The 23,647-nt window shown below is 41.7% G+C and overlaps 1 protein-coding gene across 3 annotated transcripts in view; it reads left to right on the top strand.

Annotated features, from left to right (window-relative positions):
- The window catches only part of LYRM4 (LYR motif containing 4), a 138,868-nt gene that overhangs the window by 45,280 nt on the left and 69,941 nt on the right, over positions 1 to 23,647 (top strand). The window contains exon 3 of one of the 3 annotated variants that reach the window (XR_008557120.1): positions 80 to 180. The exons of the other annotated variants lie outside the window; for them this stretch is intronic. The gene's annotated coding sequence lies outside the window, so the exon portion shown is untranslated. The remainder of the gene's footprint in view (positions 1 to 79; positions 181 to 23,647) is intronic. 3 annotated transcript variants of the gene reach the window in all.

Here is a 23,647-nt window from a genome sequence, read left to right on the forward strand (position 1 = left end):
ACAGTACCATGTCACCTGAGAATAATGACAGTTTTACATCTTTCTTTCCAATTTGGATGCCTTTTATTTCTTTTTCTAGTCCGATTGCTGTGGCTAGAACTTCAGTACTGTGTTGAATAAGAGTGTAAAAGTGGACATCCCTGTCTTGTTCCAGATCTAAGGGAAATGGTATTAGCTGTGGTGAGTCACTATATGGCTTTTATTATGTTGAGGTATGTTTCCTCTATTTTCACTTTACTGAGAGGTTTTATCAGAAACTAGAGGCCTGGCATATGAAATTCGGGCATGGGTAAGGTCCCTTGGCCTGGCCTCGATCAGGGCCATCTTGCCTAGCTGCCCTCAGCTGGCCCTGCCCCTTGCCGCCACCTACCCTCGGTTCCCCATTCGCCATCGGGTGATGGGTGCCTGACAGCAGGGGGAAGAGACCAAGAGGTTGGCTGTTCCCGCCCACTCGCCAGCCCTGCCCCCGCAGCAGGTGGCCATCAGGCGATCGGAGCCTGCCGGCCAGGGGAAGGGACCAAGAGGTGGTCAGTGTACCTCATAGTGACTGGTCCAGCATTCATTCTGATCATTCTGCCTTAGGGTCAATTTGCATATCACCCTTTTATTATATAGGATAGAGGCCTGGTGCATGGGTGGGGGCTGGCTGACCTTCCCTGAAAGTGGCCCCAGATTGGGGTGGAGGTCCCCGCTAGGATGGGACTGAGCTGGGCGAGGGGTCGCCAATGGTTTGCAAGCTGGCCATGCCCCTGATCGGGGTGGGGGCTCCCTGCTGGGGGGGCAGGCCAGCCTGGGCAAGAGGCTGAGGGTGGTTTGCAGGCCTGCCACGCCCCCAATCGGGGTGGAGATCCCTGCTGGGAGGTGGGGACCGGCCTGGGTGAGGGGCTGGGGCCCCCGATCGGGGTAGGGGGGTCCCTGCTGGGGGGGCAGGGCTGGCCTGGGCGAGGGGCCTGGGGCAGTTTGCAGGCCGGCCATGCCCCTGATCGGGGTGGAGGTCCCCACTGGGTGGCGGGGCCAGCCTGGGCGAGGGGCTGAGGGCAATTTGCAGGCTGGCCACACCCCCAATTGGGGTGGGGATCTCTGCTGGGGGGTGGGGTGACCTGGGCTAGGGGCCACGTGCAGTTTGCAGGCCGGCCATGCCCCCGGCTTTGTCAGGAAGGAGGTCCGGAACACATCCAGTTTAATTAGCATATTACCCTTTTATTAGTATAGATGGGTGCTAGATTTTTATCAAACGCTTTTTCTGCATCTATTGATATGATCATATGATTTTTTTCCTTCCTTTTGTTTATGTGATATGTCATGTTAATTGATTTGGGAATATTGTACCAACCTTACATCCCAGGAATACATCCCACATGATTGTAATGTAATGAATTCAGTTCACTGATATTTTGTTGAGGGTTTTTGCATTTATGTTCATCAGGAATGTTGGCCTATAATTTTCATTTCTCATCTGGTTTTGGAATTAGGATGATGCTGGCATCCTAATTGAACTTGGGAGTCTTCCCTCCTCTTGAATTTTTTGGACTAGTTTGAAAAAGATAGGTATTAGTTCTTCTTTGAATGTTTAGGAAAATTCACTTGTGAAACTATCCACTCCAGGACTTTAATTTGAAATGAGTTTTAAAAACACTGCTTTGATTTCATTGGTTGTAATCAGTCTGTTCAAATTTTTCTTTCATCTTGATTCAGTCTTGCAACATTGCATGTTTCTAGAATTTTGTCCATTTTGTTCAGATTGTCCAATTTGCTGGCATATAGTAGTTCATAATATTTTCTTATAGTCCTTTGAATTTCTTTGGTGTCAGTTATTCTCTTTTATTTCAGATTGTATTTATTTGGGTCCTTTCTCTTTTTTCTTGATGAGTTTGGTTAAAGGTTTATCAATCTTATTTATCTTTTTACAAAGAACCAGCTCTTGGTTTCATTGTTCTTTTGTATTGTTGGGGTTTTTTAAGACTCTATTTTGTTTATTTTAACTCTGAATTTTATTTCCTTTCATCTACTCACATTGGACTTAGTTGTTCTTTTTCTAGTTCCTTTAGGTGTAAGGTTAGATTGTTTATTTGAGACTTTTCTTGTTTTTTGAGATAGGCCTCGAATGCTATGAATTTCCCTCTTAGTACTGCTTTCACTGGGTTGTCTCAGGGTATCTTTTGATTTGTCTCAGGGTATCTTTTGGTTCCTTTTTTTAAATATATTTTATTGATTTCAGAGAGGAAGGGAGAGGGGAGAGAGAGATAGAAACATCAATGATGAGAGAGAATCATTGATTGGCTGCCTTCTGCACGCCCCCTCCTGGGGGTCAAGCTGGCAACCCTGGGCATGTGCCCTTGGCCAGAATCGAACCTGGGACCCTTTAGTCCACAGGTTGACGCTCTATCCACTGAGCCAAACCAGCTAGGGCTGGTTTCTTTCTTGATTTCATTGTTACTAACACATTCATTGTTTAGTAACATGTTATTTATCCTCCATATGTTTGTGTGTTTTTCAGGGTTTTTTGTATGGGTTTTTGTTTTCTTTTGTAATTAATTTCTAGTTTTATACTGTTGTGGTTAGAAAAGATTTATTGAGGCTTGTTTTACATTCTAGCATGTGGTCTATCCTGGAAAATGTTTACATGCACTTAAAAAGAATGTATAGTCTGCTACTTTAGGAAGAAATACTCTGAAAATATTAATTAAATCCATCTGACTTAGTGTATCTTTTAAGACTGTTATTTCCTTCTCTCTCTGGAAGATTTATCCATTGATATCAGTGGGGTGTTAAAAGGCCCCTAGAATGACTGTATTATTGTCAGTCTCTCCCTTAATGTACATCACTATTTTCTTTATATGTTTAGGTGCTCCTCTGTTGGGTGCATAAATGTTTACCAGGGTTATATCCCCTTGTTGGATTGATCCCTTTATGATTATGTAATGTCTTCTTTGGCTTTTACTATACCCTCTGTTTTATCTGTTTTCTCTGATGTAAGTATTGCTACCCCAGCTTCCTTTTGTTTCCATTTTCATTAAATATCGTTTTTTCATTCCTTTACTTTCAGTCTATATGTGTCCTTCATTCTTCTGAGATGGGTCTCTTGTAGGCTGTGTGTGTGTATGTGTGTGTGTGTGTATGTATATGTGTGTATGTATATATATGTATATATATATATATATATTATTTACAGCCATTCACCCTGGGCTTTGGAGGAGGCATGGTGGCTCAGAGTGCACTGGCGTCACAGGGGGAGAGATCGGGTTGTGTGGCTTTGAGGAGAGGAATAGAGGGACAGCTGCCATTGTCCCTGTGCTGAGTTCCTCCCCCCACACAGTAGCTTGTTAACTGCTGTTGGGGTCAACCCGCACAGTCAACCAGCCTGAGGGTCAATCCCACCCATAGATGAACCACAGCAATCAAGACTCAACTGTAACAGGAGGGCTCACATTGACCTATGAACCAGGAGGTCAGAATTAGATTCCCTGTCAGGGCACATGCCTGGGTTGCAGGCTTGATCCTCAGTGTGGGGTGTGCAGGAGGCAGCCAGTCAGTGATTATCTCTCATCATTGATGTTTTTGTTTTTTTTTTTATCTCTCTATATCTCTCTTCCTCTATGAAATCAATAAAAATATAGTTTAAAAAATAATAAAATGGCAATAATGATGTACCCATCGATAACCACTTTGTAAATGTAAATGGATTAAATGCTGCAATGAAGAGACACAGGGTAGCAGAATGGAGTTGACATACAATATTAGTTTCAAGTATACACCCCAATGATTAGACATTAACTTACTAAATGAACATCCCAATAAATATCATACGCATATGACATCATATATAGTTATTAGAATATTATTGACTATACTAGAGGCCCGGTGCACAAAATTTGTACACTTGGTTGGGGGGTCCCTCCCCCTGGCCTGCGCCCTCTCACAGTCCGGGAGCCCTGAGGGGCTGTCCGACTGATGGCTTAGTGGGCCTAGGCCATCAGTCGACATCCTTAGCATTGCCACGAAGGCGGGAGAGGCTCCCACCACTGCTACTGTGCTCACCAGCCATGAGCCCGGCTTCTGGATGAGCGGCGCTCCCCCTGTGGGAGCACACTGACCACCAGGGGGCAGCTCCTGCGTTGAGTGTCTGCCCCCTGGTGATCAGCGCGCATCATAGTGACCGGTCATTCCACCATTCAGTCATTTGCATATTAGCCTTTTATATAGGATCCGCTGTAGATGAGGCCCCTTAGAACCATAAGAAATGCAAAAATTCACTGTTAACTCATTTTTTAATTGCCCCCACTTTAAATCAAACTGCCCTCCTGTGGGGCATGTGCTGTACCTTGGGAACCACTGGGCTTGACACTTTTCCTCTCTGAGCTTCATTTCTGAATACATACGCATATACCATGGGAATTGTAATCTCTTCTCCGCCTACCTCACTGGGTTGTCATGAGGAGGTTCTGAGCTAATAAACCTAGAAATGTTTCATCAAGTAAATGATGTCTAAACGGGAAGGGACTGTTATTTTTAAACTCATGGGTACCCTTGCAGATACCAGGTCCTGATTAGGGGAGGAGGGCACGATTGTTTCCTGGGACTGTAGCTATGGAAGCTTTGCAGGGGGTTCTGCAGGCCTCGGAGGGGCGGGCTCTGGCCAGCAGTCCTGTAGCGGTGGTCATCCCTGGAGGCACTGGTGGGGGGCAGGACATTAGAGGGGCACTAGGGGGTCGGCGAGGCCAAAGGGGGAGTAACTGTCAAACCTTCCCACTTGGCGCCATTCTTTAAATTGCACATGGCTGTTTCGCAGCTGTACCTGCTCAGGGCGGGGCTCCAATCTCCTGGAGCAGGGTGGGGGCTGGGCCAGGGCAGAGCTAGGTGGGCTAGGAGGGTGGGTTTAGCCACGCCCCCAGTGAGGTTCTACGCACTTCCTTTGCGGAGATGGTGCTGCTGCTGTCCGGGGGAAGGGTCTGACCGTGGGGGGCTGCTCAGGCCTGCCTCCAACCAGGTCTGGAGTTGTAGGGAGGAGAGGCGTGCCCAGCCCCAGCTAAGAGGGCCCGACAGCAGCGGACCGTGGGCCCTGGATGCCTCGAGGGCGCTGATAGGTGGTCACCAGCGTGCTGTTGTTGTGGGCGCCCCTGGCAGGGGTGGCGGGGGAAGAGATCAGGAGTTGGAGGTGCGGGCTGCAGCTAACCCCGAGGCTGGGTCTTCTCCCTGTCAGGTCAGCCTCCCAGTCCCCCTGGGGATGCAGGGACTGGGGTATGGTGTCTATGCAGAGGGATTGGAAGAGCTCCCCATGGCTGCTTCCTCTTCCTTCTTTGCAGTCCAGGCTCCTTCAGGCACTCTCCTCAGACCCCCAGGAACTTGGCTCCAGCCTCCCGCCCCCTGCTGCACGCGCAGCCTCCTGCTGGTCTGTCAATATGCAAATTGGTCGTTACTGGGACACCGTAACAGACAATTAGCATATTACCTCTTTATATGTATAGATTCCTTATGCTGTACTTTACATACCCATGATTATTCTGTTACTATCAATTTGTATTTCTTAATCCCTTCACCCAACCCCTCTCCCATCTGGCAATCATCAAAATGTTCTCTGTATCCTTGAGTCTCTTTCTGTTATGCTTGTTTGTTTATTTTGTTTTTTAGATTCATTTGCTGGTAGGTATATATTTATTGCCATTTTATTGTTCATATTTTTTATCTTTTTTTTTTTCTTTTCTTCTTCTTAAAGAAGACCCTTTAACATTTCATACTAGAGGCCCGGTGCATGGATTCATGCACATTGAAAGAAAATTAATTAGAAGATGGCCGGGGAGGTGGGACTGGGTGAGACAGGCCAGACACGCCCTGGAGCCAACCTCCCATAATCCCTCCCTGGCTGGCCTCACCTGGGGCAGTGCTGGGGCTTGAAGGATGTCTGCGAAGTGAGCGGGGTCCCTCCAGCAGGTGGGGTCCCTCAGCCTGGCCTGCGAGGATTGGGCCAAAACTGGCTCTTCAACATCCCCCAAGGGGTCCCAGAGTGCAAGAGGGCACTCTGCAAAGTTGCTGTCGCTCAGCAGCTCCTGCTTTGAGCATCTGCCCCATGGTGGTCAGTGCGCATCATACCTACCATCCAGTCAGCCAGTCACTTAGCCTTTTATATATATATATAAAACTGGGTTAGTGGTGATGAATTCCTTTAGCTTTCCTTGTCTTGGAAGCTTGGTTTATGTCCTTCAATTGTATGTGATAGCTTTGCTAAGTACAGTAATCTTGGTTGTAAGTTCTTTCTTTTCATTACTTTGAATAGTTCATGTCAGTCCCTTCTTACCTGCAAAGTTTCTGTTAAGAGCTGACAGTCTCATGAGCTCTCCCTTGTAGGTAATTAACTGCTTGTCTCTTGCTGCTTTTAAGATTCTCTCTGTCTTTCACATTTTGCATTTTAATTATTATGTGTCTTAGTGTGGGCCTCTTTGAGTTCATCTTGTTTGGATCTCTCTGCACTTCCTTGACTTGTATGTCTATTTCCTTCACCAGGTTAGTGAAGTTTGCCATCATTTTATTTTAAGGTTTTCAATTTCTTGCTCTCTTCTCCTTCTGGCAGCCCCTTGATGCAAATGTTGGTATGCTTGAAGTTGTCCCAGAAACTCCTTACACTATTCTCATTTTTTTTATTCTTTTTGCTGTTCTGATTGTTTTTGCTTCCTTATATTACAACTCACTGTTTTGATACTCCGCTTCATCTACTATACTGTTGATTTCCTGTTAATTATTCTTCATTTCAATTAGTGTATCTTTCATTTCTGACTGGTTCTTTTTTATGGTTTCCATGTCCTTTTTTATGCTGTTGAAATTCTAAGTTTATCTGCTCTTCCCCTAAGTTCATTGAGCATCTTTATAACCAGTGTTTTGAACTTTGTATCCAGTAGATTACTTGTCTTCATTTTGTTTAGTTTTTTTGTTTGTTTGTTTGTTTGGAGTTTTAGTCTGTTCTTTTATTTGGAATGTGTTTCTTTTTCTTTTTTAATATATTTTTTATTGATTTTTTACAGAGAGGAAGGGAGAGGGACAGAGAGTTAGAAATATCAATGAGAGAGAAACATCTTTCAGACGCCTCCTGCACACCTCCTACTGGGGATGTGCCCGCAACCAAGGTACATGCCGGTGACCGGAATCGAACCTGGGACCTTTCAGTCCGCAGGCCAACGCTCTATCCACTGAGCCAAACCAGTTAGGGCAGGAATGTGTTTCTTTTGGCAGCCTCACTGTGTTTGTTTTTATATCTTCCGGGCTTGATAGAGTGGCCTAATGTAGTAGGTCCAGTGGCACAGCTTCCCCATTCACCCGAGCTCGGTGCTCCAGGTGTGCACCACCCATGTGGGCTGTGTACACCCTCCTGTTGTAGTAGAACCTTGATTGCTGTTGACACGTCAATAAGAGGGATTTACCACAAGACCCATTAGCTGCAAGGACTGGCTGCAACCACAGTGGAGGATCAGCTTTGCAAGGGCCCACCCCACATAGCAAAACTTACTTAAGCAAATTTTGGTGCCCATAGAGTCCATCCCTTGAGTGTGTCACCTTTGAAGGTGGTTGGGTGATGCTTCTGGGGCCTTCCAGGAGGTGCATGCCAATGTCAGCTACAGAGGTATTCTGCCTGGGGCCACCCGGCTTGAGCTACAGAATAATCTGCAGATGGCTGCTACTTGTTCTGGGATTGGAGGTGCCCAGGAGAGGCTGAACTGTGAACCATGACCGGCTGCTGCTAGTGCTTGGTCTAGGGCCACTTAGTGAGAGGTACAGGGCTTGCTGAAGCCAGATGCTGCTTGTTTGAGAGATTTTTAGGAAAGTCTGAAGCATGAGCCAAAACAGGCCATTCATATGGAAAGCCACTGGAAACAGCCTCGGTGGGCCTGGAAGTTGGTGGGGTTTCAGGCGAACTGTATGAGCAAGGTTGAGGAGTCTCAGATATGGCACTTGCCTCTGGCTCTGTGTGGGGAGAGTTCATCAAAGGAACAATGGCTTCTGCCAGTACTTTGTCTTGGAGAAAGCTTCCCCTCCAGCTCTCACCCTGATGCCAGACACTTCAGTTTCTCCCCATATGTACTTGGTGCCTTTTGAGCTACTGTCCCAATACTGGAGCTCAGAGGAAGTCTGAATAAGTGTGTGCACGAGACCTTTAAGAGGAACTGCCCTCTATCTCCCTCAGCCACAATCCCCACTAGTTTTAACAGCTAGAGTTATGGGTACTGGATTGGAGACTCTTGTATGGGGCTGAGACTTCTTGCTCGTCAGGGGCAATCTTTGCAGTCAAGATATCCCTCCCAATTTTTATCCCGACAGCCTATTCTGTGTCTCTGCCCCTCCTACCAGTTTCAGTATGGCTTCTTTATGTCCTTAGTTGTAGGACTTGATTCAGCTAGATTTCAGGTGACTCTAAATGATGGTTGTTCTGGAGTTTAGTTGTACTTTTGATGTAGTTATGGTAGGATAAGAGTACTCCATTTTAAAAATATATTCTAAGATACCAACCTAAAAGATGCCATTTTCCTTAGGTTCTGGCTTCATACACTCTTCACTTATATAATTGGGTCCAACTAACTCAGGCACTTGGGCCACCCTTTAGTCAAGGCAATGTTTTTTGACACCTCTTGAATATTTTCCTTATTTATCTTATCGTAAGTTACTAGTAAGCATTCTTTTTTTGTTCTGTAGGAATTTACTTGAGGTTCTGTTAGATATTCCTGTTGAGTAGATGCTCATCTGTTTAAATAATCTTACTTTAATGTGAAAGCACCCTTTGTTCCCTCGGTATTTGTACAGGTTAGCTGTGTACTGATGAGCATTACTCTCTAACTGCCTGTGTCAAAGCACTGTGGGAGGCTCATCAATCTCGTGTTTTTTTAATTGACATCAATAATGTGTTTGCATTTATCAATATTTCCTAATTGCTAAGTTGTAACACAGGAACTTCTATAATAAATCATGTCCACGGGTATCTTCAGACATTAGGGCTTAAGGTTTCCATCAATATTTCAATGTATTATAAATTGTTACGAGGATTTTTCTTTTATGAGAAAGGGGGAAATGTGTAGCAAGAGATAAAGAGTTGAGTCGGTGTCACCATATAATATTAAGTTAAAGTGTCCTATGATTCCAATGAACGTAGAAGAAAACTATTTTCCAAACCAGCACAACACATTGCCATAACGTTCAACGTCACCAGCCAAATGAATGCTAATGTGTCTCCCCTGAGAGTGATGTGCTGTGCCAAGGCTCTTTCTGAGAAGAGATTTGGATGGAAGGACAGTAAGGACTCCTATGAAGCAGGAACTGCTATCACCTCAATTTTTAGAAGAGGCAGTTGAGGCTTTATGAGCTGAGTTACTTGCCCAGAGTCAAACAGTGACTTTGCAAGGCTGGGACTCAACCCAGGGCTATTGAAATCCATGGCTAGAATCTACCTTTCAGAGACAAACTTTACCAAACCCAAACAAGATGGAGAGCAGGATTTGAAGAACTAAATGCACTTCATTTGTTAAGCAGTTGAAGGCTTTAGAACATTTGGCTTTTTTTTTTTTAAATTATTAACAGTATTACAGATGTCCCCCGTTCTTCCCTTTTTATCCCCCTCCACCCAGCACCCGCCCCACCCCAGGCCTTCACTGCACTATTGTCTGTGTCCATGAGGGGCAATCAGGCTAGCGGGGGGGGGGGGGGGCAGGGGAGGCCGTTGGGGGTGACCAGGGCGTCAGGGGAGGCAATTGGAGGCGACCAGGCTGGCAGAGGGGGAAGTTGGGGGTGACCAGGCCGGCATGGGGGGGCAGTAAGGGGCGACCACATTTTGATGTGGTTGTGGAAGGCAGTGAGTACCAGTGTTTACTTATGTCACCATCTTGGTTCTCCCAGTATTTATTGATAAGAAATATTTATGATAGCATCTTGGATTTTCATTACTCGATAGAGTTGTAATACTTTATATTAATAATCAGATCCTGCAGCTTCTTTTGTAATCCTCAGTACACAGTAACTGCTTCAACTCACGTGTTTGTGCTCCATAACTAAAATACTAGTAAAGATAGGGTTATGGCAATTTTTTAAATGGCATTTAGGGTTTGAATTTTCCCTAACCAGAGTTACATCAATTCAATTGTTCTAATGTAACTTATTTAAAATTTGCAAAACTAACTTTAAAATTTTAGACTGATCAATTCACAGCATTAATTTATCTTTCTCATTTAAGATCCTAGATTTTGACTCTTGGCAGTCTAACCCAGAAGCATCTCTCAGTGGGAATTGCAACCCAGATATTTCTTAATCTTTATTTTTGTTGGGATGGAACATAATGCCAGTTAATCCTCAGCAGCCTTTACCGAGGAAAAGAGTGGTCTTTTGAGTTCACTTCAACAGCTGACCTTTCACCTTCCTATTAAAACATTGGAATTTTAGTTTACACTGTCAGTTTCATTTTCTCCAAGTACTCATTTTTGGACAGCTGAGACATAGCACAGACATTTCTATCTGCATTATGTCCCAGGAATGTCTGACCAAGTTGCTTCCAAAGATGTCAGAGGAAGGTGGCTGATTTAAAATGAAGTTTTCTGGAATTAGATGTTTTTAGTCATAGAAGAGATGGTCAAATTATCATACTGTGCATGCATATATGTGTGTATTGCATGTGTATATTTTGGGGGGGTAATTAAATAACATTCTATTAAATTTTCAATATCAGAGTCTATTAGAGCCATCACATTCAGAATTTACTCTTTAATATAATTCAGAAATGGTGCTACTACAGAATACCACATGAATTTTCTTCTAAATGGATTTTTCATAAGCAGAGTTACACTGTACTAAAAAATATATATATGTAAGGAGAACATTTAGAAGTCATAAGTATTAAAAATGTTGAGCATTCTCAGTTTGAGACAAACTGTGAAAAAAAAACACTAAAAGAAATCAATTACTTTGAATCTATTAAGGAATTTACTGTGATCCTAGTACTATCTGCTCTGGATACTCAGTGTAATACTTTATTATTCCAAAATAAAATCAGAACTGATTCCTGGAAAATCCTATGAAAAAATTAAAGTGAAGAAGAGTGTAATCCCTCTGTCTGAAAATTTTTTTAAATATGTTTTTATTAAATTTCAGAGAGAGGAAGGGAAAGAGAGAAAGAGATAGAAACATCAATGATAGAGAATCATGGATCGGCTGCCTCCTGTACGCCCCCAACTGGGGATCGAGCCCGAAACCTGGGCATGTGCCCTGACCCGGAATCAAACCATGACCTCCTCGTTCATAGGTCAACGCTCAACCACTGAGCCATTCCAGACGGTCCCTCTGTGTGAAATTTGAAATAAATTAGAAAGTAGAAGACTTGAAATCAGTTCTGGTTCTGCCATGAAATCTCTGAAGGAACATAGAAATAACTATGGAAATTCTCTGCTTCAGCCTAAGTGAAGATGCCAATATCAGTCTACTTTTCTAGCCCAGGTAAAACATTTTTGGGGTCAGATCAGCTTTTATTATTTAAAAAATTATTGAACAGCAGTACTCTAATGAAATGCCTAGATTTGGGGACAATGGTGATTACATTCATAGATTAGATGAAGTATGTATTTATTTTGTAGACAGGTAGTTTAGCCATCTTTGGGGTTTTTTCTTTCTTGTGCTTTTTGAACTATTATCGCTAAGCATTGTAGATAAATTTAAAATCTTTTTAAGGAAAATTGTCACCATCTAACAGAATTGAGTTATAAATAGCACTTTGCTTTGTCTAAGGTGCTATATGGAGTAATGTAGAGCTTCATGGTCTCTGATGCCTAGGATTTTACAGTCAACATAAATTCCTGTCAAAATATAGGGGCTGGTTGGCCTGTTGTACCTCAGACAGTTATGATGGAGAGGGAGAAACTTTCAAGTACGAAGATCTGCTTTCAAATCCTAGGTTGTGATCTTAGGCTAACCACTTAATTTCTCTGACACTCGGTAAAAATGGGTCTGTTGTGAAATTGAGATAGGATATAATGTTTTATAAGAAATAAGAATCAAGTAATAATTATATGTAATAGGGCACTGGAAAACTGCAATCTGAGTTCTATTGATAATAGATCACATTTATTGAACACTTACTTTGGTTGTACCAAGCTCTATGCTAAATGATTTACATGCACTTTCTAGTTTAATCTTCCAACCAGTATTATAAATGAGGAAACTAAAGGTTACTCTGATAAGTAAGGGAGCCAGGCTTCACACTCAAGACAGAGCCCAAGCTCTGAAACACTACTGGATATAATTATCTTATGTTAAAAGAGAAACAGATACACACAACCAATAATGCCCTTGTGATTTACAAGTTGGGTAACTTGATTTTTTTTAATTTACATTTATTTACTTATAGTTTCTTAATCAAAATACTACATTCTTCAGATAAAAAAAATTTTAAAGGCAAAAACAATGTTATTCTCACCCTTCTCTCCTGACTACAAATCTCACTTCCCACATTAAGATTCTCGTGTATCTTTCCAGAAATTTCCTCTCCATTTAGAGATTGTGTGTGTGTGTGTGTGTGTGTGTGTGTGTGTGTGTGAACTTTTTTTGTTTGTTTATCACAGATGACATTGCAGTATAAATACCCTTTTATAGCTTCTTTTTTCCCCACCTAATACAATCTATGGTGTTACAAAACATATAACATTCTTCTTTTTAATGCCTAAATAGTAATCCACGTGTCCCTTAATGGTGGACATTTTCATTGATCTCAGCTTCTTGTCATTATGAGCAGTGTGTAGTAGACATTCTGCTACCTCTGTCTTTATGTAGGATAAAGGCCTCGAGGTAGAAGAGCTGAGTCAAGGGTATGGGCATTGAAAATGTAAACCAGTGTTGCACATTGACCAGCAGTTTACCATCCCAGCAATCCTGTCTTCACCTTTACGCTTCAGCCCTGACAATGTCAAATGTTTTCATCTCTTACCAATCCAATTGGTAAAATGTGGTATCTCTGTAGTTATGGATCGAGTTAAAGAAAGTTTATGTATATTAGCCATGTTTGTTTCTTTTCTATATTTATTTACTGTCTTGTTGTTTCATTGTCTTATTGATCACAAGCACATTTTTCCCCATTTGTCATTTATTTTTGGCCTTTGTTTACTATATTTTTTTCATATGCAAGATTTTAATTTTTATGTAATTACATTTTACTTTATTGCCTTTGAATTTTACATCATGTTAAATTCCCACTCCAATATTACAAAAATGCTCTTTTATTTTCTTCTGATACTTTTGAAAATACTTTAGGTTTAATTTTTTATGCATTTAGAATTTATTTTGGTATAAGAATGGAGGTAAGCACTCAGCTTAACTTTTTCTAAAATGTTAGCCTCTTGCTCCAATACCATTCAGTAAGTAGACATTTTTTGTCTTAATCAAACTTACCAGGGCAGAATGGCTTCAATTTCTTCATTTCACCTCATAAAGAAGCCACCATCATTCCTACCAAAGTTACTGGTTCTGCTTTGCTCTCATTTACCTCAGTTTCCTCCTATGGAACCCTGCTAAGCCTGCTTCTTCCATCTGCTCTCCGAAACCCTTTCCCTCTCCCTCTCCACTGGCTCCCCTGCACTCCTTAAAGCACATTCCATCTCTCACAGCCACAAATACTTCGGCTTCTTTGCTCCCAGGTCCAGTTCCTGCCCAGCTCGTTTCCCTTTCACTTCTGCACGGTTGCTTACACACATGAGCTCTACTTCCAGGAGCTCCACTTCCATGTGAACTGAAATGGCTCTTGAAAAGGTAACCAGACTCCTGATCGCCACAAGCAACATGTATGCCCTTGTCCAGTTAGACATCTCAGCAGCATCTGAGTGCTCTGACCCACTCCTGGAGATCCTCTGAGCCTGGGAATCTCACTCCTCACTGCCAGTCCTGTTCCTTTGCTGGCCCTCTTCCTCTGTCCTTTAAAGCATAGGCATGTCTCCAAGTCCATCAGCAGCCACTCTCGCTGAGATTACATCCACCACCATGGCACATCTGTCCCCTTCAGGACAGCTCCCAAGTCTATCTCCGATCCTTGCATCTCACCGAAGCGCAGATATGGAAACCAGATACACCTCCGTTCAGATCTCAGCCCTGGAACTTACCAGCCGTGTGATCCTTAGGAAGCTACTTACTGTCTGTCAGCACCAAGTAGCCCGTTTCTCCTGTTGGGCCCTGGGTTTCTCATGGACGGAAACTAGATCGTACCGTTTTGTATTCTATTTTAGATACTAGGTTTTACCTTATTGCGGCCTGTGTTGTGTCAGGTATTGTACTGTAGGCTTTATGTAGCTCATCTCTGACAAAGTAGGTGTGTGTTTGTATTCACTTTTCATTTCAAACCAGAGATACTTGGAGCCAAAACTCATCTCTCCCTAATAACTGTTGGTATGTCTCCAAAAGCTTAGACTGTTTCAGAAAGGCAGGCTGTGTCCTGGGAAAATCCCCTTTAAAGCCATTTTAAATGCCTGCTCTTTCCCTCCACCCTGCCATGCTGGCTCAGCTTTCCATCCCTGCTGCCCTGAGCACAAGGCAGGCATGCATTCATTGCTTAGTCACCTGCACACACAGCTTCCTCACACAGCTTCCTTCACTCATTCATTAAACAAATACTTATCCTGTGTGCCGCACTTGCACCCAGGCCTTAGGAATGCCGTGGTGTTAAGACAGACATGGCCCTTAAACCAGGTGAGGAGGAAGGGACACTGTGAGGTAAGGCTTCCAGAAGCACCAGCCAAGGAGCAAGCAGGCGTTAGCAGTGTGAAGGCAAGGGCACTAGTGACCAGAGGTCATGTTTGTAGAGATAAGTTGCAGAGATAAGCAGGAACCAGAGACCTCTGGGACCTTGCAACCCATACTTGAGTTTTATCCTGAGGGAAGGACCAAGGTTTAATGGGAGGTGCCACTTGCCTTACTTTCAGCTCCCTGTTTTTCTGCTGATTTCTGCACAGACCATCTGTTTATTTATTGCCCTCTGGAAGTGCCTGAAGGGCAAAGATTGTTTCTTTAACACTGGACCCTAGAGTGGTGCCTAACCCACAGAAGGTGCTCAGCAGGGTTTGATGGGTGGGTAAATGAATGAATGTTAGAATCCAGGGTATATGATCAAAGGAAAGTCCTTTTCCTTTAAAAAAAAAAAAATACCCCATGAACTCAAGAGTTATTTATATCTTGTTTATTTTCTTCGGAGAACCAGATCCATTTTCTAAACACCAGATGGCTTAAATTAGTTTGTTAAAATGTTAATAAGGTTGATCTTTATAACATATAAGCAATTCCTTTTTGTGTTTGTAAGATTTTAACAGCAACTCCACAGAGTAATATCAAGCCTTAATAGAAGTATGAATACCACTTTAATCCCTATTGCCTTTTAAAGAGGAAAAAGAAAAGTATAACTTTATTCTTTAAAAGAGACAGTGCCTACAATGTGGACATTTAAGAAAATATATATGCTAAATCATTTGTCTTCAATGCAGGCAAGTCTCAAGACAAGAAAATTGACTATTTATCCTTAATACCTTCCATAAAAATTTTTGATACACGAGAAGAGAAAATATGACTTTGATTCTTATTTTAAAATATGTTTTACTGATTTTAGAGAGAGAGGAGGAAGGGATAGAGAGAGAAGGAAACAGCGTTGATGTGAGAGAGCAACATCGATTGGCTGCCTCCTGCACACCTCCTACTGTGGATGGAGCCCGAAACCCAGGCGTGTCCCCTGACCGAAATTGAACCTGTGACCTTTTGGTGCATGGGATGACTCTCAGTCAATGAGCTACACAGGCCAGGATTGATTCTTACTATTATTAACAACTCAAATAAGATCCAGTTGTCAGATTCCTTTTTTCCTGCCTTTTTTGTGTATTTCTAGTTACATAGCCAAAAGATGAGAAATGACCACTTCTATACCACATACTTGATTTAGTGGATCTGAACGGGGAAGAGATGAGTGTGGGAGTAGAGAGAAAGAATAGGAGATTGCATAGGCTGAGTAGAATTGCTCAGTAGTAGGCTTATTTTCCAGAAATTTTTTAACAACTGGAATCTCTTAGAATTAAGTTGGTACATGATCCCTTTGGATGGAAAACCTTTGCTACACTAAATAATAGTTCCAAATATAATAAGAACAACAATAATAATAATTATACCAGCTCCCATTTATTGTGTTTCTTATATGCCAGACACCATATAACCTGCTTTCACTGAGTAAGATTAACAAGGAATGATGCCAGCCACTCAAAGCTGCGGAATCCCTTAGTAAAGTGCTTAGATTACTTCCCAGCAGCAGATGGAAGATGCCATATAGGGTGGAAAGCGCTGGGGGCCTTTCATTATGCATCATGGCAAAGGGCAGAAATTCCAAAGCAGCATGTATTTTCTCTCTTTCCTGGAGGCATTACCCATCGCTCTGGATTAGCCAACAAGAGATACCATTCCCAAATGCCTTTCTCAGTAAAGGCACATTAACTGTAGGTTAACATTTCTCACATGAAGAGTAAAGTAGGGGAGGAAAGGCAGAGAGAAGAGAAGCCTTTTAGTAATGAAATAGTGTGTGTGCCAGGAATTTGCACTTAGGATCTAAGATTTATGCTTTCATTGTAGTCTCTACAACTGTATGTGGCACCTGCTAGATTATAAAAATAAAGTATACATGCAGACTCAATCTTTAACAATAAAAATCTCTCTGTAACATTAAATATTCTCTCCTCTTAGGTTATGGCTTCCTTGAAAATTGGTGCATTTCAACTAAGGAATATAGAAGGTCCATTGATGACAAGCAAACGTGGCCACACTAGTTACGTACTTTATTTGACCACACTGGTTAAAGGCAGAATCTAAACAGTGGTTCTTGAATAGGGCACATCTCAGAACCACTTGTTTAAAATACACATGCTCGAGTGGGTAGTTCTGAGGATCTGGACTTCCTAGATAAAGCCATGGCTCTGAGCTGCTAAATAAAGACACATATGGCATACCTCTAAGGCCGTGGTCAGCAAACTGTGGCTCGTGAGCCACATGCGGCTCTTTGGCCCCTTGAGTGTGACTCTTCCACAAAATACCATGGCCTGGGCGAGTCTATTTTGCAGAAGTGGCGTTAGAAGAAGTTTAAGTTTAAAAAATTTGGCTCTCAAAAGAAATTTCAATCGTTGTACTGTTGATACTTGGCTCTGTTGACTAATGAGTTTGACGACCACTGCTCTAAGGTATCTATTGCCTTTTAATATCCAGGGGGCCTATGATCATGGGTAAGTTTATTCTCAATTTAATGATCTATTTATTAATCTTGTATATCCAATAATTATAACTTTAAAATGGATCTTGGCTAGCCCGGCTCCTGTGGCTCAGCAATTGAGAGTCCACCCATGAACTAAGAGGTGGCTGGTTTGATTCCCAGTCAGGGCATATGCCTGGGTTGCAGGCTTTATCCAAGTAGGGGGGCATGCAACTTACAGAATGCAGGAGGAAACTGATTGATGTTTCTCTCTCATCTATGTCTCTGTCTCTCTATTCCCTTCCTCTCTCTAAAATCAATAAAAATATATTAAAAATGGACCATTGTTAACATTTAAGCACTGAATGAAAGCTAAACTATATTTTCTTAACCAACTTAAAAACCAATCACTAAGTGGGGAACCTTTTTTCTGCCAGGGGCCACTTGGATATTTATAACATTTGAGGGCCATACAAAATTATCAACTTAAAAATTAGCCTGGTATATTTTATTAACTCATCCCTAATGCCTTGGCAAGGCCAGACCAAATGATTTCTCAGGCCTTATACGGCCCATGGACCAGACATTCCCAACCCCTGTCTTAAAGAGTAGCTAAACATTGCAAAAGTAGTCATCACAAAACCAATGACTACACATATACTTCAGCCTAAAATAACATCACCCTTGGTTTAATTCGGGTATTCATTATGTCTACACAGCATCCTAGAGTTTCAGAAATGTCACATTAATTAATACCTGACTCAGTTTTAATAGCAAAGAACAAGAATACCTGAGTTTATCAGGATCTGTAGTAGGTACTAGCTGATTCCTGGTCAACATCCTGGTCCTCAATCTGAGCTGCCATTTTATGGGTAAAGTTCACATGTGATATCAGTGTGACTTTGTGTGTGTGTGTGTTGTGTGTGTGTGTGTGTGTGTGTGTGTGTGTTGCTTTGATCGGTGAGAATGACATTAGCAGTAAGGAATAAAGAAGACCCGTATGATAAAAGGAAATGTTCTCTCTTGAACATACCAAGTCTAAGATGCCAGCCTTAAAACTTCTAGGAACATCCAGCAAACATTTGAAAATGCAGACCTAGAGCTTAAAAGCCAAGTAGAATAGGATATTCAGGTTTGGAAGTCATCTGATGAAAGGTGAGGAAACCTTGAGACTGGACTGTGTTGCCTAGAGGGAGCAGGCAGAGAGAAGAGCCCACGAGCATTCCAGGGAGTTTTGAGGCATGATTTGGCCATAGCCATTACTTATGGAGCGGCTCAGCGGGAAGCCTTCTTGGGAGAGGCAGTCAGGGAGCCATTTGTAATTCTGAGAGCAACTTCATTGGAGAGAACAGAATCCGCAGAGCAAGCTAGTGGTCCAGAGGCAGAGGCACTAAATGTTGAAGAGAAGTTCGGTAGCAAAGAGCAGGAGAGACAGGAAGGAGAATAGAATAGATAAAAAGACATGTAGGATAATTCTGAGGCAAAAAAGGGAAAAACTGAAGCTCACATTTTCATTTTCCTACGTTGTCATTCATCTTTCAGTCTGGTTTGTGTTTTGGGCTGGTAAAAACTTAAAATTATGTAATCAAATATATCAATAATTTATTTTATACCTTTGTATGGTTTTTTTTTACATGAAAATTCATTCATTTTACATGGTCCCGATCCTTTTTTAAAAATGTAAAGAGCAAAACTCTCTGTATAAACTTTGGGTTGTAAGATTGATGTGTGTTGCTTGAGAAGAGAAAAATGAAAAGGATTTGTTACAGTAGATGTGGAGAAAGTGAGGGGAGTACATTAAGATTGGGAATGAAACCCTAGCCAGTGTGGCTCAGTGCTTACTTAAAGTGTCAACCTGCAGACTAAAGAGTCTCAGGTTTGATTCCAGACAAGGGCATGTACCTCGGTTGCAGGCTCGATCCCCAGTCCAGGTTGGGGCACATGCCGGAGGCAACCAGTCAATGTGTCTCTCACTCATTGATGTTTCTTTCTCTCTCTCTCTCTCTCTCTCTCTCTCTCTCTCTCTCTCTCTCTCTGTCTCTCTCTCTCTCTCTCTTCATCCCTCTCTCTCTCTCTCTCTCTCTCTCTCTCTCTCTCTCTCTCTCCCCCTCCCTCCCTCCCTCCCTCCCTCCCCCCCCCCCTTCCTTCTATTCTCTCTAAAAATTCAATGGAAAAAATATCCTCTGGTGAGGATTAACAAAACAAAACAAAAAGAATGGGAATGAAAATAAGGGCAACAGAGATGGCAAAGTTAAAGTTGAATCCGCAAGTAGCCAGTCCTGTTTTGCAACATTCAGGAGCAGATAGATTGGCAAGGAGAATGCAGCAGTAGAAGTCTGGTGAGGCAGGGTTACCCAGGCAAGCATCACTGCAATGATAAGTCACCAGGCCCATGCTGAGAGGGACCAGTCCACTGTAGGACTTGTTAAGGAGGAAGAGCAAGCTTGGGGATGACAGACAGAAAAGCAGAAGGTAGGGAGATTGAATGAAGTGCTGAGGCTTGGGTGTGTCAGTGAGATTCAAGCTGCAACTTAAAGGTAGGGGACATTAGTAGGCGATGAGAATCACCTGATTTGAGGATATGTATAAGCCAAGATGTTTGCAAGGTTAGTAGCATGGATGCTGAAAGGCCTAAAAATGCTGGCAGAGGAATGAGTGGACAGGAAAACTGAGCTAGGTAGCAAAGTCATCAAAGGAAAGAAATCAGTAGATAACAGCTACCAGTGTAGGAACAGGGTCAGACCACATTGTACATCTAAGCTGCCACACATGGTAGCCCCGGAGAAGGTGGAGTAAGCAGGTGCTCTACTGGTAAATTTCAGAAGAATCCACAGGTTTTATAGGTGCCTCTACGAATTATAGGCTCTTCAGATTTTCTCAGTAATCCTCTCCTGGAAGGTGCTGGTGTTCTCAGATTAGCCCAGTAAGCAAATCTACTGGTATTTATGTAGCTGAATCGTCGTTTATGGTTTTGTGTTGAGACTTAGCTTCTTGTTTCTACCTGAGAAACTGTGATGTGTGGCTAGAAGTAAAGGAAATTGATTAGCCTGTGTGGCTGGCATAATGAGACTCCATCTGACATAGTCACATTCCTGTGATTAAGCACAGTGAGAACTGTATGGTAAGCCACAGCCAAAAGTATATTATAAGCATCATGAGGAATGAGATTGTAAAATGCAGCTTGTATGGCTGTTCCCCCAAAGAAATTAAACATAAAGTTACCATACGATCAGCAATTCCACTTCTGAGTATATACCCAAAAGAATTGAGAGCAGAGTCTCAAAGAAATACTTGTATACCCATGATTGTACCAGCATTATTCACAATAGCTAAAAGGTGGAAATATTCGAAATGTCAGTTGATAAATGGATAAACAAATGTGATACATGTGTACAATGGAATGTTATTCAACCTCCTAAAGGAATGATGTTCTGACACATGCTATAACATGGATGAACCTTGAAGACATTATACTAATGAAATAAGCCAGCTATGAAAGGACAAATATCATATAATTCCACTAATAGGAGGTATCTAGAATAGTCAAATGATAGACACACAAAGTAGAATGGAGAGTTCTTGTTTATGGGTTCAGAGTTTCAGTTTGGTAGAATTGGAAGAATTCTGGAGATGGATGGTTATACGTGTATTTAATGCTACAGAACTGTAACTTAAAAACAGTTTAAATGATAAATTTTATGTATAACTAACAATTTTATTTTTAAAATAAAAATAAATTTTTAAATAAATGTTTTAAGTGATCAATTTTGTTATATATGTGTTTGTTTTACCACAATAAAGGAAAACTATTTAGACTCTGGTGGAATTATTGAGGGGTGTTGGCTCCTTTTCTAAAATTGTTTTCACAATTGTGCATTTAATTCTCAGTGACAAGGAAAATTAATAAGAACATGATGTGGTAATTTTCTGGTCTTACAAGGGCATGTAACTGTGAACACAGATGTGTATACACATGCAAACATATGCTTTATTTATTTATGAAATAGCAAATTTGAACTGCCAGCAAACCTCTTCCTTAAAAGGAACTCACTTTATTTTAACCATTTGTAGCAGGGAAGAATAATCAGAAAAAAACTATTTCGACCCCACCCATTTTGTTCATTTTTTCTGTTTCTCTCTGGTTTACAAAAGGTCATATGTGTAATGTTTTTCAAAATCATGATGCTCCCTATAAATTTAAGGCTGTCTTCCAGCCTCCCCCCTGGGATCAAGGCATAATGCTCCTCCAGACAGGTGGAGCAGGATCAGGAGGGGGTCAGCTGCCTCATCTTTTTCCCTATTTAGGAGAAGAAAAAAATAAACTTTGAAAAGGAAATCTTCATTTGGAATACCACATTCAATCTCTTTTATAATATTTTCTCTTTTTCCTGCTCTGTATTTTAGACTTCCCCTTATAACCTGGATCAGAGGTTCATCCTCAGCCAACCCTCTGAATAAGGCCGCAGTACAATCACATCATGTTTGTACAGCTTAGGGATAGCATTTTCCTCCTTGGGCTGTAAAATAAGCATGATAGGCTAGCTGATCTAGGGCTTCTTTCTATTACCAAAAATTACCTAATTCCCCAACCTGGCCTGGGCTCACCTTAGTCCCCTCTGTAACCTCTCTGCTCCTCTGTTAGTCTTGGCCATATTGCCTGGGTGACAGCAATATATGTTTTTATTTTATGTTTCGCTCAGCATTCCAAGGAGAGATGAAGATGAGGGAAGTAGTTGTTGATCTAAATGTCAGCTAAATCTTCACTTGGTTGAAGTGTTACCCTCGACAAGCCATGACTCTTACAAATGAAACTGCTGGAGATTAATAGCGGTGTCAGCAGGTCTCATAAATTCTTAAATGACCTCATGTTTTGAGATATTTGGAGTAAGTGTTGGTGTGTGTGTGTGTGTGTGTGTGTTTTGTGAGGAAGAGGGAGATATCTGACAGTCCCTGCTTTCAGAAACATGGAGCCCATCTGGACACAGGACAGGCTTCCATGTGAATATCTGTATACACATGTCCTGACTGAGTATGTGCTAGTGCCTATGTTTTCAATGGGATTACATAAACTTTATCAATAGAAGCCTACAGAGCCGGGTACAGAAACACAGGTGTTGAGAAAGCATTGGACAGGCAGAGTGCTGAAAAGTAAAACGATGAACAGTTGACTCCAGCAGAAAGTTATAATAGAATTAGCCGAGCATAAATAATGCTAGCAGCCACTTTGGTGCTATTAGACGTTGGAGTGAATTTCTAATAGATTGTCTTTCTGATAGTTAAAAAATGGTGCTCTGTGTCTGTTATGAACTAAATGTTTGTGCCCCTCCAAAAGTCATATATGGAAACCCTAAGTCCTGGTGTGATAATATTAGAAGATGGAATCTTTGGGAGATAATTAGGGTTAGTAAGATCGTGAGGGTGGAGCCCTTGTGAATGAGATTAGTGCCTTTATAAGAGTCCCGAGAGAGTGTGCTTCCTCTCTCTGCTAAATGTAGCGTGCAGCTCGATTTGAAGTGCTCAGTATTCATTTCTCTGTTCCTGTCATTTTACAGGAACTACATAAAAGTCTCTTTTGCACATGATCATTAAAAAAAAATACGTTTTTTAATTTTCAACTTCTTTTGACTTTACTGTCAATATTGGGGTTTAAATTTGTTTAAATTTTTCTTCTTGTTCTTGAAGTGATTGGTATTAAAGCTAAACGTGATTTCATTAACTTTTTTCTTTTGGAAGTTATCAGAGAAGGGAATTACTTTTAGCCATTAGGAAGATAGTTTGATTCATAAATGATATGTATGCTTTACTATGTATGTTACACATCAGTTTTTAAAAAGAAGAAATGTTAAATCTATCAGATTTGCAGTACTTTTATTGGATTAAAAGTTAGCATTAAGTAAATTAAATATTTAGTAAAGAATGCTTGGTGAAGAGGGAGGCCAGGTGTCAGCATTGAATCGTATGAATGGTATCACCTCGGGCCTAGGTCATCTACTTCCGGCTACTTCACAGTGATGCTTATCCTCAGCATAGCTTACTTCCAACCTTACATTGGGCATTGCTTTCCTCTGAGTTGATCCAGGTTGTCTTTTAACACTGTCCTCATTACCACATTTCTCCTGAGTTCCATCGGCCAGTGATTTTAAAACCTGTGTGCCACAAGGATTTTTAAAACATTCAATACCTGAGTATTTATTTGGAGCAGTGATCTCTTTTCCTTTGTCAAATTTAAAAATGACAACAGCCAACACAACAATTCTGATGTGAATGAATCAAATTATACCTATTTTTTGTCAGATTGGCAAAAAAATAGAAAATAATTTTTGGTAGAATTTTAGTAGTTTATGTGTGCTATGAGATGAGAAAGGTTGAAAATCACTGCCATGTAGGCGTTAGGGAAGGGTTATTACACCGTTGCACATAATTACTGCCACAGGA

Source organism: Eptesicus fuscus, chromosome 9 (assembly GCF_027574615.1).
Source record: "Eptesicus fuscus isolate TK198812 chromosome 9, DD_ASM_mEF_20220401, whole genome shotgun sequence".
Classification (NCBI taxonomy): Eukaryota; Metazoa; Chordata; class Mammalia; order Chiroptera; family Vespertilionidae; genus Eptesicus; species Eptesicus fuscus.